This window comes from Triticum dicoccoides, chromosome 2B, assembly GCF_002162155.2.
Source record: "Triticum dicoccoides isolate Atlit2015 ecotype Zavitan chromosome 2B, WEW_v2.0, whole genome shotgun sequence".
Lineage (NCBI taxonomy): Eukaryota > Viridiplantae > Streptophyta > Magnoliopsida > Poales > Poaceae > Triticum > Triticum dicoccoides.
The window spans coordinates 788,159,886-788,172,882 of NC_041383.1; positions in this window are offsets into that span (position 1 = coordinate 788,159,886).

Consider the following 12,997-nt stretch of genomic DNA (forward strand, 5'->3'; position numbering starts at 1 on the left):
CCCCTCCCTTCCCCACTGCATCGCCACCCCAAGCCACCTCCCTTCCTTCAGATCCATCACCACCGCCACCTCCTCATCTCCTCCTCCCTTCAGATCCATCCACCCGCTGTCGCCCCTTCTCCCCCAAACCAAGCAACCTCATCTCCTCACGCAACGGAGGCAACAGCACCGCCGCCAGCAATAACAGCGTCGTGGTTGGCTTGCTCACCATCGCGCGCGTGCGTGCTTCGATGTGCGGTGCTCCATTGAGCTGGCCAGACCATGGCGCCGCCATCCACCTCGTCGCCTCCTCCTCCTATTCCCCTCATCAGATCCATCCATCCATACATTTTTCCATCTGATCCACCTGACGCCATCACATCCCGTTATCGCTCGCAGGGTTGAAGGCGATTCGATCCGGTCCGGTCCATGGCGTCCACGGCCATGGCGGCGCTCGCGGTGACAGACGAGCTGGCCCTGACGCTCCGCGTAGTGGGGGACCTGGCGGCGGCCGCCGGCGTCTCGCGGGAGGAGGTCGTCGTCATCACGCAGTGCACTCGCTCGGTAACACCCACCCTCCAAAGCCCCTTCCCCCTGTCTCCCAACCCCAAGCCGTGATTTAGATCGAAGTGCCGAATCGCCTGCGTGTATGTATCAGATGTGACTGCGACGATATGCTACGTCCAACTTACAGCGAAGCTAGGGCTGAGCTTGGCGTCTTGCTTTCTTCTGCAGGGGCTTAAGACCGATTTCAAGCGCTAAATATGGGTGTAGATTTTGTTGATCTCGGAGTTTTGAATCATGCAACACATCTAATATTCAGTTTTCCCAAGTTCTTTAAATGCAATATTATTTGAACTCTAAAAATATCTTTCACAAGTTTCTGTTTTTGTACCAGTTTTAAATATGCAATATCGGTTCAACTTTGAAAATAATTTATGTTTAATGCATTCGAATAATTTCCAAGGTTTAGGAAATGTGAAATCAAATCCATTAAGTTATGTCTCTTCTATAATCAGAGAATCTTGTCATGGGATAATTAAAGTAAATACTGGATTTCATGATTGTTAAAATTTCAAATAAAAAAGAACGATAATTCCAGTATTGTAATTCTTGGAAAATCCATGGTACAAATTCCACGAAATTCACATGCTTGTTAACTGAATATAGCCTCTTGTTCTGCAACCTGCTTGACGAACTCACACTGTTAGGATTGACAGGGCTGGTGTGGAGTTCCTGGGCTTAATAAAACAGAGTTCAATGGTGAACTACCAAAGGAAATTACATAGTATCGTTCAGTAGTACATCAGTAGGAAACTTGGACAGCAGATAGCTATTAGTAGGAAACTTGGATTCTGTTGCTACTGGTAGAACTACTATTGTACATTGTGGAGTTTGCTTATAATTTTTTGCTTGCTCTTTTAAAGTGCCAGAGGCTGATGTCTTTTGTGATTGCAGACAGAAGACTGGGATGACAAGGAGTACATTCCTGAGCCCGAGGACATCAAGCCAGAGGTAGTTTTCTTTCTTTCTACCATGTCGATACTAGCATGAATTGATCAATAATAATGATATGCTATTAGTGTGAGGGGAAGCATCAGTTTTGGCTTGGCTCTGATCTGGTAGCCTCAGGATTCCTGGATTAAAATACGAATAGTGGTTGTTATCCACTTGCTAAGTTTGTGGAGATCAACTTTTTTGGTAGATGCTTTTTATCACTTACCTAACTTCAGTCCTCTCCATCTAAAAATGCAGCTGCTTCAAGTTAAAAGCGGTCCACAACAAAGAATATTTTATGGCAAAGAATGCTCCAGCAGTTTGTGAAATTGGTTTGTATGGACAGGAAGACACATCTGGACCAGAGAAGCAACTGAAGCCATTGACATCTGGACCAGAGACCAAAGTAAGATGGTGCACAGCCGCATACGACATCCTATTTTGTTGTAGTGGTACTATATATGGTCTAATCCAGCACTGAATATCCATATGTTGTTTTAATCCTGATGATGCTGTAGCATAAAGTGGACACCATATTCGGTTTCTCTAGATGCTTTATCTCTGGTGGTTTCTTGTTTGATGCACATTGTTATTTGCAGGGTTGTGAGTATATTTCCAAGGAAATATACTGACCCTGATGTGTCAAAGTTGCCCATTTTCCCTTTCTTAAACAATTTTACTTTGTTTGTGTTCTTCCTGTATGTCCAGTTTCACATTACTGGTTTTTCATGCCATATTCATCAATCCTGCTCACATGCCTTATGATTGAGTAACCTGACTAGTATTAACGCCACTGTCCTATTACATGTATCATTTGACACACACATTAGTAAATCTGAATTAATTTTGACATAGTTGCTTATTGATTGAATATGAGTATTGTTCCTTATACTCAAATGTAACTTTGATCTGCTGTAACTTTGAGTGATCGTTTTTAAACCTTGTCGTGTATGTGAAACACTCAATGCTTATTTCTTGCTAAGTTTGTCATATGTGCCAATTCAATTCCCTGTTTTGATGAATATGCCTATTCCAGATAAGTAGAATGAGCTTGTTAAAATAATAATAAGTAGAATGATAAATACTATTGTGCCTTTAGTTTTTATATTAAAAGTATCCCTGTAATATTTCTTCTATCAGTGACATACTTTTTGTTCTCTTTTGAATGTCCGGATGTTTTGCAAAAGGAAGAAGCAGTACTTGAAGAAGTAGATTACAATGTTTTCTCGTCGTGAAGCACTAGATAGGCTTGTTCTATTTATTCTTCCTGTTCTAGAGTATCCCAGTACCTGAATGCTTGACTACAACAAGTTGTAGGTTGCTTGAATCTGTACATATGTGATGGAAATTTGTAGAATGTGTGTTCTGAGATATTTCCGTAATATTTAGCTAATTCGTGGTAACTTGATTCATATTCTTATTCAAACTAGTTTGAAAATTTTCTTTAAATGGTCTAGAGTTGGACCTTAAAGAGGCTAAGGATCAATTATATTGGACAAATATTTTGGGTAAAAAAGTAAAACGAAAATAAATGAATGTGGAAAGGCCAAGGCCCAGGAAAGAAAAACCTGGAAAACATTGGGCTGGACTCATTTGAAAAAAAAAAGATAAAAAGGCTAAAATGTGGTCTTGGCCCATGTAGTCAACCAAATTAATAGGAAAAAAATACATTAAAAAGGCCGAATTGTTGGGCTAGGCCCATGTAGAAAACCGAATTGGACTGGGCTGAATCTTGTGCCATATCAGCTTGCCACGCTGGATGCCTACGTGGCCCGGGGAGGTTGCTAGTGACCAAAACGCCACAGTAGGCATATTTTGGTCATAAATGTCTACGACCTTCTCACAGAGAAGGTCGCTATAGTCAGTTTACGACCGTCAGCTTTTGACCTTCTGTTTTTGGTCACAAAAAGGTCGCAAATGAAAAACCATGACCTTTTAGTGACCAATAGTGGTGGTCACAAGTTGACATATTTCTTATAGTGTTTAGTATTTTATTTCTTTTTTATTTCATGTTGTATTCATACACCTTTACACAAGTTTTCATACAACAGGAATTTAGAGATTGTTTTTACATCATAATGAGTTATTACATCACGGGGTGAAAGAACCATGGACTAGTTTCAAGTGGATGTCCATCCACTTGAAACTAATCCGATGTTCTTTCACCCAATGATATAATAATATCATCATCATCATCATATCATTAACAACTTATCATCATAATACATCATTGTCATATAACACCTCCTCAAGATCATCGTTTTCATCAATGACATCACATAGCAAATTGGTCACTAGTCGTAATCACAAGTACTCCTCATTATCAACTCTAACACATTACCACATAATAAACATATTGTACCTCATAGGACCTACTACATTCGATTAAGACCTACTACATTTTCTAAGGTAAAATAGCAAAAAACAAGATAGCCCCTGACTCTCCATTATGGAGAATGGAGATTAGCCTGTCTCCAATTCTTGCCTTTTGCTGAATGTTACTTCCAAGAACCTCCTTGCGAATGTCCATACATTTCTTCCATTCTTTGATGATCATGTGTTCACCAGTTTTAGAAATCCGATATGCACAGGTGAGCTCCCTAGATTTACCTGGCAGTATGTTCAGAACTGAGAGGCGACCATTCAGAGACATCAGATGAGGCACACAATCCATCGGGAGTTTCTGTTGAAAAACATAATAATAACTTCGTAGTTAGCAATGATGTACTAGTTTTAGAAGTATGCAAAAGATGCACGGATGTCGTAATAGTAAAAAATCTTACCAGGGTATCTCCAGAGAAGTTACCGTGGTTCAACACATGCACTAGTGGCACATATTCACCATAATTTGGAGGAGTTCGATAATAGTTATTGTAATTCTCAAGAAGAGTACAAAATGCGATCAGATGATTTTTCTCCTTATACGTTAATTCGGTGCCATCAGTGTAGTGGGTTTTATCTACCATCTACCGCACAGTCTTTGAAGAATCAAAATAAGCTGTCAATGGAAATAAGCTATCAACTATTTTGAAATAAACAATATAAATTAGTTAATAACTATGTTTGAGAAACTCACATAGCGGTACAATCGGAAGCGTATCAATAAGGACCCAAATGTCCATATTGTCTTGCTCGATGTCAGGATCACCAAGATCCATGGTGACAATCATACCCTCATAAAAACCATACATTTTGCAAAGTGCTTCCCAATTTTGGCAACCAAAATGGGTTACGCTCTGAGCATTGCACAGATTTACTTCAAAATCCATATCATGATGGGTCCTTAGGTGTATTTTCTTTGTTTCAAAATTTTCATGGTCTTCAAAACCCATCCTCTCCAAGACATAGTGTCTTGCATGGCATGGTATAAGCTAGTCAAATGGTAAAATATGAAAATTAGACGTTGAAATAGTTGAAGTCATGCTTAATTACGAAAAAACACTTGTCGTTGTTCCGTACCGTTTCAACATCGAAGGTCTCCTCGAGCTTAATGCTGAAGCGCCGATCTTCGTCCAGCTCAACGAACATGTCGCACATAGCTCGATCATCGTGGCACCAGCTGCACTCCCCCGGGAGACTGTCGTCGTCCAAGTATGACATTTCTTACGTTCATAATTCAAAGATTAAACGTGTACATATTCTAGCACAAGTCATGCCAGAATTCACGAAAAAATCCGGCATGACCTTTGCTAAAAAGGACATATCGAGCGCCTAAAATTTGCCGGAACGGAAATTAATCAACACTCCGGCAAAACATAGGCCAATCTGAGATGTAAACTGAACATGATCGACCACTTGGGCAACCACATATCCTATTTGAGCAACAACACAAGATATACAAGGATATTTGGCTGGTCTCACCTCGATGTCGGAGGGGGTCGGTGACTGGGATGACGGCGGGGATGTCGGAGGGGGTCGGTGACGGGGACGACGGTGGTCACCTGAAACCGTATAAGTTATCACTAATACATCCCGAATAATTGCTTAAACTAAAAAATAACAACAAATATGACATGTTCAACTAGTTTTATTAATTCAACTAGTTCTTACTAAATATAAACTTACTATAAATGAAAAAAAAACTAGTTCTTTCTAAAAATAAAGTAGTTCAACTAGTTATATTAATTATCTTACTAAAAATACATTAGTTCTATTAATTCAACTAGTTCAACTAGTTTATTAATTTACTTAGTAAACTAGTTCAACTACAACTAAAGTAGTTCAACTACAACTACTATTAATCATATTGCCCTAGTTAACTAGTACCATCACTACTAGTAATTAACATCTACTACTAAAAATCTAGTACTAATGTGAACCCTAAATTAACACCTACTACTACTAAAAATCTAGTACTAACTAAGCAACATCTAGTACTGGCTATGAACCCTAAATTAACATCTACTACTACTAAATCTAGTACTAACTAGTGGCAGGGAGTGGGGGGCGACGGAGAGGTAGCTAGGGGCAGCGAGGGCGGGATCGGGATCGGGAGGCGGCGGTGCTGGGTGGGCTCGGGTGGCGGCGGTGAGGTCGAGGGCGGTGGGAGGAGGGCTGCCGGCGGCGGAGGGAGGAGGGGCGGCCGCAGGCGGAGGGAGGAGGGCGGCGGCGGAGGAGGGAGGGGTGGCCGCAGGCGGAGGAAGGATGTGCGAGGAGGAGGGAGGAGGGACGGAAGGAGGGGAGTACCTGTTGGGGAACGTTGCAGAAAATAAAAAAATTTCCTACGGTTTCACCAAGATCCATCTATGAGTTCATCTAAGCAACGAGTCATGGGGAGAGAGATTGCATCTACATACCACATGTAGATCGCGTGCGGAAGCGTTCAAGGGAACGGTGATGATGGAGTCGTACTCGCCGTGATTCAAATCACCGATGACCAAGTGCTGAACGGACAGCACCTCCGCGTTCAACACACGTATGGTACGGAGGACGTCTCCTTCTTCTTGATCCAGCAAGGGGAAAGGAGAGGTTGAGGAAGAAGGCTCCAGCAGCAGCACGACGGCGTGATGATGGTGGAGAGGCAGTACTCCGACAGGGCTTCGCCAAGCGCTCAACGGAGGAGGAGAGGTGTTGGGGAGGGGAGGGGCTGCGCCTTGGATCAGGTGATCAGCCCTCCCCTTGCCCCTCTATTTATAAGGGAAGGGGGAAGGGGGCCGGCCCCCTCTAGATGAGATCTAGAGGGGGGGCGGCGGCCAGGGAGGGGGCTTGCCCCCCAAGCAAAGGGGGTGCGCCCCCTTTAGGGTCCCCCCTCCCCAACCCTAGGCGCATGGGCCCAAAGGGAGGGGCGCCCAGCCCTCCAGGGGCTGGTTCCCTACCCCACGCGGCCCATGTGGCCCACCAAGAGGGGTGGCCCCTCCCGGTGGACCCCCGGAACCCTTCCGGTGGCCCCGGTACAATACCGATATGCCCCCGAAACTTTCCGGTGTCCGCATGACAACTTTCCATATATAAATCTTTACCTCCGGACCATTCCGGAACTCCTCATGACGTCCGGGATCTCATCCGGGACTCCGAACAACATTCGGTAATCACATACAAGTCTTCCTTATAACCCTAGCGTCACCGAACCTTAAGTGTGTAGACCCTGCGGGTTCGGGAGACACGCAGACATGACCGAGACGGCTCTCCGGTCAATAACCAACAGCGGGATCTGGATACCCATGTTGGCTCCCACATGCTCCTCGATGATGTCATCGGATGAACCACGATGTCGAGGATTCAATCAACCCCGTATGCAATTCCCTTTGTCAGACGGTATGTTACTTGCCCGAGACTCGATCGTCGGTATCCCAATACCTCGTTCAGTCTCGTTGCTGGCAAGTCACTTTACTCGTACTGTAATGCATGATCCCGTGACCAGACACTTGGTCACCTTGAGCTCATTATGATGATGCACTACCGAGTGGGCCCAGTGATACCTCTCCGTCATACGGAGTGAAAAATCCCAGTCTCGATCCGTGTCAACCCAACAGACACTTTTGGAGATACCTGTAGTGCACCTTTATAGTCACCCAGTTACGTTGTGACGTTTGGTACACCCAAAGCACTCCTACGGTATCCGGGAGTTACACGATCTCATGGTCTAAGGAAGAGATACTTGACATTGGAAAAGCTCTAGCAAAACGAACTACACGATCTTGTGCTATGCTTAGGATTGGGTCTTGTCCATCACATCATTCTCCTAATGATGTGATCCCGTTATCAACGACATCCAAATGTCCATAGTCAGGAAACCATGACTATCTATTGATCAACGAGCTAGTCAACTAGAGGCTTACTAGGGACGTATTGTGGTCTATGTATTCACACGTGTATTACGATTTCTGGATAATACAACTATAGCATGAATAAAAGACAATTATCATGAACAAGGAAATATAATAATAATGCTTTTATTATTGCCTCTAGGGAATATTTCCAACAGTCTCCCACTTGCACTAGAGTCAATAATCTAGTTACATTGTGATGAATCGAACACCCATAGAGTCCTGGTGCTGATCATGTTTTGCTCGCGAGAGAGGTTTACTCAACGGATCTGCGACATTCAGATCTGTATGTACTTTACAAATATCTATGTCTCCATCTTGAACATTTTCACGGATGGAGTTGAAGCGTCGCTTGATGTGCCTGGTCTTCTTGTGAAACCTGGGCTCCTTGGCAAGGGCAATAGCTCCAGTGTTGTCACAGAAGAGTTTGATCGGCCCCGACGCATTGGGTATGACTCCTAGGTCGGTGATGAACTCCTTCACCCATATTGCTTCATGCGCTGCCTCCGAGGCTGCCATGTACTCCGCTTCACATGTAGATCCCGCCACGACGCTCTGCTTGCAGCTGCACCAGCTTACTGCTCCACCATTCAACATACACACATATCCGGTTTGTGACTTAGAGTCATCCAAATCTGTGTCGAAGCTAGCGTCGACGTAACCCTTTACGACGAGCTCTTCGTCACCTCCATAAACGAGAAACATGTCCTTTGTCCTTTTCAGGTACTTCAGGATATTCTTGACCGCTGTCCAGTGTTCCCTTCCGGGATTACTTTGGTACCTTCCTACCAAACTTATGGCAAGGTTTACATCAGGTCTGGTACACAGCATGGCATACATAATAGATCCTATGGCTGAGACATAGGGGATGACGCTCATATCTTCTTTATCTTTTGCCGTGGTCGGGCATTGAGCCGAGCTCAATCTCACACCTTGTAGTACAGGCAAGAACCCTTTCTTGGACTGATCCATTTTGAACTTCTTCAAAATCTTATCAAGGTATGTGCTTTGTGAATGACCTATGAGGCGTCTCGATCTATCCCTATAGATCTTGATGCCTAATATATATGCAGCTTCTCCAAGGTCCTTCATTGAAAAACACTTATTCAAGTAGGCCTTAATGCTGTCCAAGAATTCTATATCATTTCCCGTCAAAAGTATGTCATCTACATATAATATGAGAAATGCTACAGAGCTCCCACTCACTTTCTTGTAAACGCAGGCTTCTCCATAGGTCTGCATAAACCCAAACGCTTTGATCATCCCATCAAAGCGAATGTTCCAACTCCGAGATGCTTGCACCAGCCCATAAATGGATCGCTGGAGCTTGCACACTTTGTTAGCATTCTTAGGATCGACAAAACCCTCCGGCTGCATCATATACAGTTCTTCCTTAAGATGCCGCTTAAGGAATGCCGTTTTGACGTCCATCTGCCATATCTCATAATCATAGTATGCGGCAATTGCTAACATGATTCGGACGGACTTAAGCTTCGCTACGGGAGAGAAAGTCTCATCGTAGTCAATCCCTTTAACTTGCCGATAACCCTTAGCGACAAGTCGAGCTTTATAGATGGTGACATTACCATCCGCGTCCGTCTTCTTCTTAAAGATCCATTTGTTTTCTATCGCTCGCCGATCATCGGGCAAGTCAGTCAAAGTCCATACTTTGTTTTCATACATGGATTCTATCTCAGATTTCATGGCTTCTAGCCATTTGTTGGAATCTGGGCCCGCCATCGCTTCTTCATAGTTTGAAGGTTCACCGTTGTCTAACAACATGATCTCCAGGACAGGGTTGCCATACCACTCTGGTGTGGAACGTGTCTTTGTGGACCTACGAAGTTCAGTAGCAACTTGATCAGAAGTACCTTGATCATCATCATTAATTTCCTCTCCAGTCGGTGTAGGCACCAGAGGAACGTTTCCTGAGCTGCACTACTTTCCGGTTCAAGAGGTAGTACTTCATCGAGTTCTACTTTCCTCCCACTTACTCCTTTCGAGAGAAACTCTTTTTCCAGAAAGGATCCGTTCTTGGCAACAAAGATCTTGCCCTCGGATCTTAAGTAGAAGGTATACCCAATGGTTTCCTTAGGGTATCCTATGAAGACGCATTTTTCCGACTTGGGTTTGAGCTTTTCAGGTTGAAGTTTCTTGACATAAGCATCGCATCCCCAAACTTGTAGAAACGACAGCTTAGGTTTCTTCCCAAACCATAATTCATATGGTGTCGTCTCAACGGATTTAGACGGTGCCTTATTTAAAGTGAATGTAGTTGTCTCTAGAGCGTATCCCCAAAATGATAGCGGTAAATCGGTAAGGGACATCATAGATCGCACCATATCCAATAGAGTGCGATTACGACGTTCGGACACACCGTTACGCTGAGGTGTTCCAGGCGGCGTGAGTTGTGAAACGATTCCACGTTTTCTTAAGTGTGTGCCAAATTCGTGACTTAAATATTCTCCTCCATGATCCGATCGGAATTTTATCTTTCGGTCACGTTGATTCTCTACTTCATTCTGAAATTCCTTGAACTTTTCAAAGGTCTCAGACTTGTGTTTCATCAAGTAGACATACCCATATCTACTCAAGTCATCAGTGAGAGTGAGAACATAACGATATCCTCCGCGAGCCTCAACGCTCATTGGACCACACACATCAGTATGTATGATTTCCAATAAGTTGGTTGCTCGCTCCATTGTTCCGGAGAACGGGGTCTTGGTCATTTTGCCCATGAGGCATGGTTCGCATGTGTCAAATGATTCATAATCTAGAGACTCTAAAAGTCCATCAGCATGGAGCTTCTTCATGCGCTTGACACCAATGTGACCAAGGCGGCAGTGCCACAAGTATGTGGGACTATCGTTATCAACTTTACATCTTTTGGTATTCACACTATGAATATGTGTAACATTACGTTCGAGATTCATTAAGAATAAACCATTGACCATCAGGGCATGACCATAAAACATATCTCTCATATAAATAGAAAACCATTATTCTCGGATTTAAATGAGTAGCCATCTCGTATTAAACGAGATCCAGATACAATGTTCATGCTCAAAATTGGCACTAAATAACAATTATTGAGGTTTAAAACTAATCCCGTAGGTAAATGTAGAGGTAGCGTGCCGACGGCGATCACATCGACCTTGGAACCATTCCCGACGCGCATCGTCACCTCGTCCTTCGCCAGTCTCCGCTTATTCCGCAACTCCTGCTGTGAGTTACAAATGTAAGCAACGGCACCGGTATCAAATACCCAGGAGTTACTACGAGTACTGGTAAGGTACACATCAATTACATGTATATCAAATATACCTTTAGTGTTGCCGGCCTTCTTGTCCGCTAAGTATTTGGGGCAGTTCCGCTTCCAGTGACCCTTCCCCTTGCAATAAAAGCACTCAGTCTCAGGCTTGGGTCCATTCTTTGACTTCTTCCCGGCAACTAGCTTACCGGGCGCGGCAACATCTTTGCCGTCCTTCTTGAAGTTCTTCTTACCCTTGCCCTTCTTGAAATTAGTGGTCTTATTGACCATCAACACTTGATGTTCTTTCTTGATTTCAACCTCTGCTGACTTCAGCATTGAGAATACTTCAGGAATGGTCTTTACCATCCCCTGCATATTGTAGTTCAACACAAAGCTCTTGTAGCTCGGTGGGAGCAACTGAAGGATTCTGTCAATGACCGCCTCTTCCGGGAGGTTGATCTCCAACTGGGACAGGCGGTTGTGCAACCCAGACATTTTGAGTATGTGCTCACTGACAGAACTGTTTTCCTCCATCTTACAACTATAGAACTTGTCGGAGACTTCATATCTCTCGACCCGGGCATGAGCTTGGAAAACCATTTTCAGCTCCTCGAACATCTCATATGCTCCGTGCTTCTCAAAACGCTTTTGGAGCCCCGGTTCTAAGCTGTAAAGCATGCCGCACTGAACGAGGGAGTAATCATCAGCGCGTGATTGCCAAGTGTTCATAACGTCTTGGTTCTCTGGGATGGGTGCTTCACCTAGCGGTGCATCTAGGACATAATCTTTCTTGGCTGCTATGAGGATGATCCTCAGGTTCCGGACCCAGTCCGAATAGTTGCTGCCATCATCTTTCAGCTTGGTTTTCTCTAGGAACGCGTTGAAGTTCATGTTGACATGAGCGTTGGCCATTTGATCTACAAGACATATTTTGCAAAAGTTTTAGACTAAGTTCATGATAATTAAGTTCATCTAATCAAATTATTTAATGGACTCCCACTCAGATTAGACATCCCTCTAGTCATCTAAGTGTTACACGATCCGAGTCAACTAGGCCGTGTCCGATCATCACGTGAGACGGACTAGTCATCATCGGTGAACATCTCCATGTTGATCGTATCTTCCATACGACTCGTGTTCGACCTTTCGGTCTCTGTGTTCCGAGGCCATGTCTGTACATGCTAGGCTCGTCAAGTTAACCCTAAGTGTTTTGCATGTGTAAATCTGTCTTACACCCGTTGTATGTGAACGTAAGGATCTATCACACCCAATCATCACGTGGTGCTTCGAAACGACGAACTTTAGCAACGGTGCACAGTTAGGGGGAACACTTTCTTGAAATTATTATAAGGGATCATCTTATTTACTACCGCTGTTCTAAGTAAACAAGATGCATACAACATAATAAACATCACATGCAATTATATAGTAGTGACATGATATGGCCAATATCATATAGCTCCTTCGATCTCCATCTTCGGGGCTCCATGATCATCTTCGTCACCGGCATGACACCATGATCTCCATCATCATGATCTCTATCATTGTGTCTTCATGAAGTTGTCACGCCAACGACTACTTCTACTTCTATGGCTAACGCGTTTAGCAATAAAGTAAAGTAATTTACATGGCGTTCTTCAATGACACGCAGGTCATACAAAAAAATAAAGACAACTCCTATGGCTCCTGCCGGTTGTCATACTCATCGACATGCAAGTCGCGATTCCTATTACAAGAACATGATCTCATACATCACAATATATCATTCATCATTCATCACAACTTTTGGCCATATCACATCACATGACAATTGCTGCAAAAACAAGTTAGACGTCCTCTAATTGTTGTTGCATCTTTTACGTGGCTGCAATTGGGTTCTAGCAAGAACATTTTTTTACCTACGAATAACCACAACGCGATTTTGTCAACTTCTATTTACCCTTTATAAGGACCCTTTTCATCTAATCCGCTCCAACTAAAGTAGGAGAGACAGACACCCGCT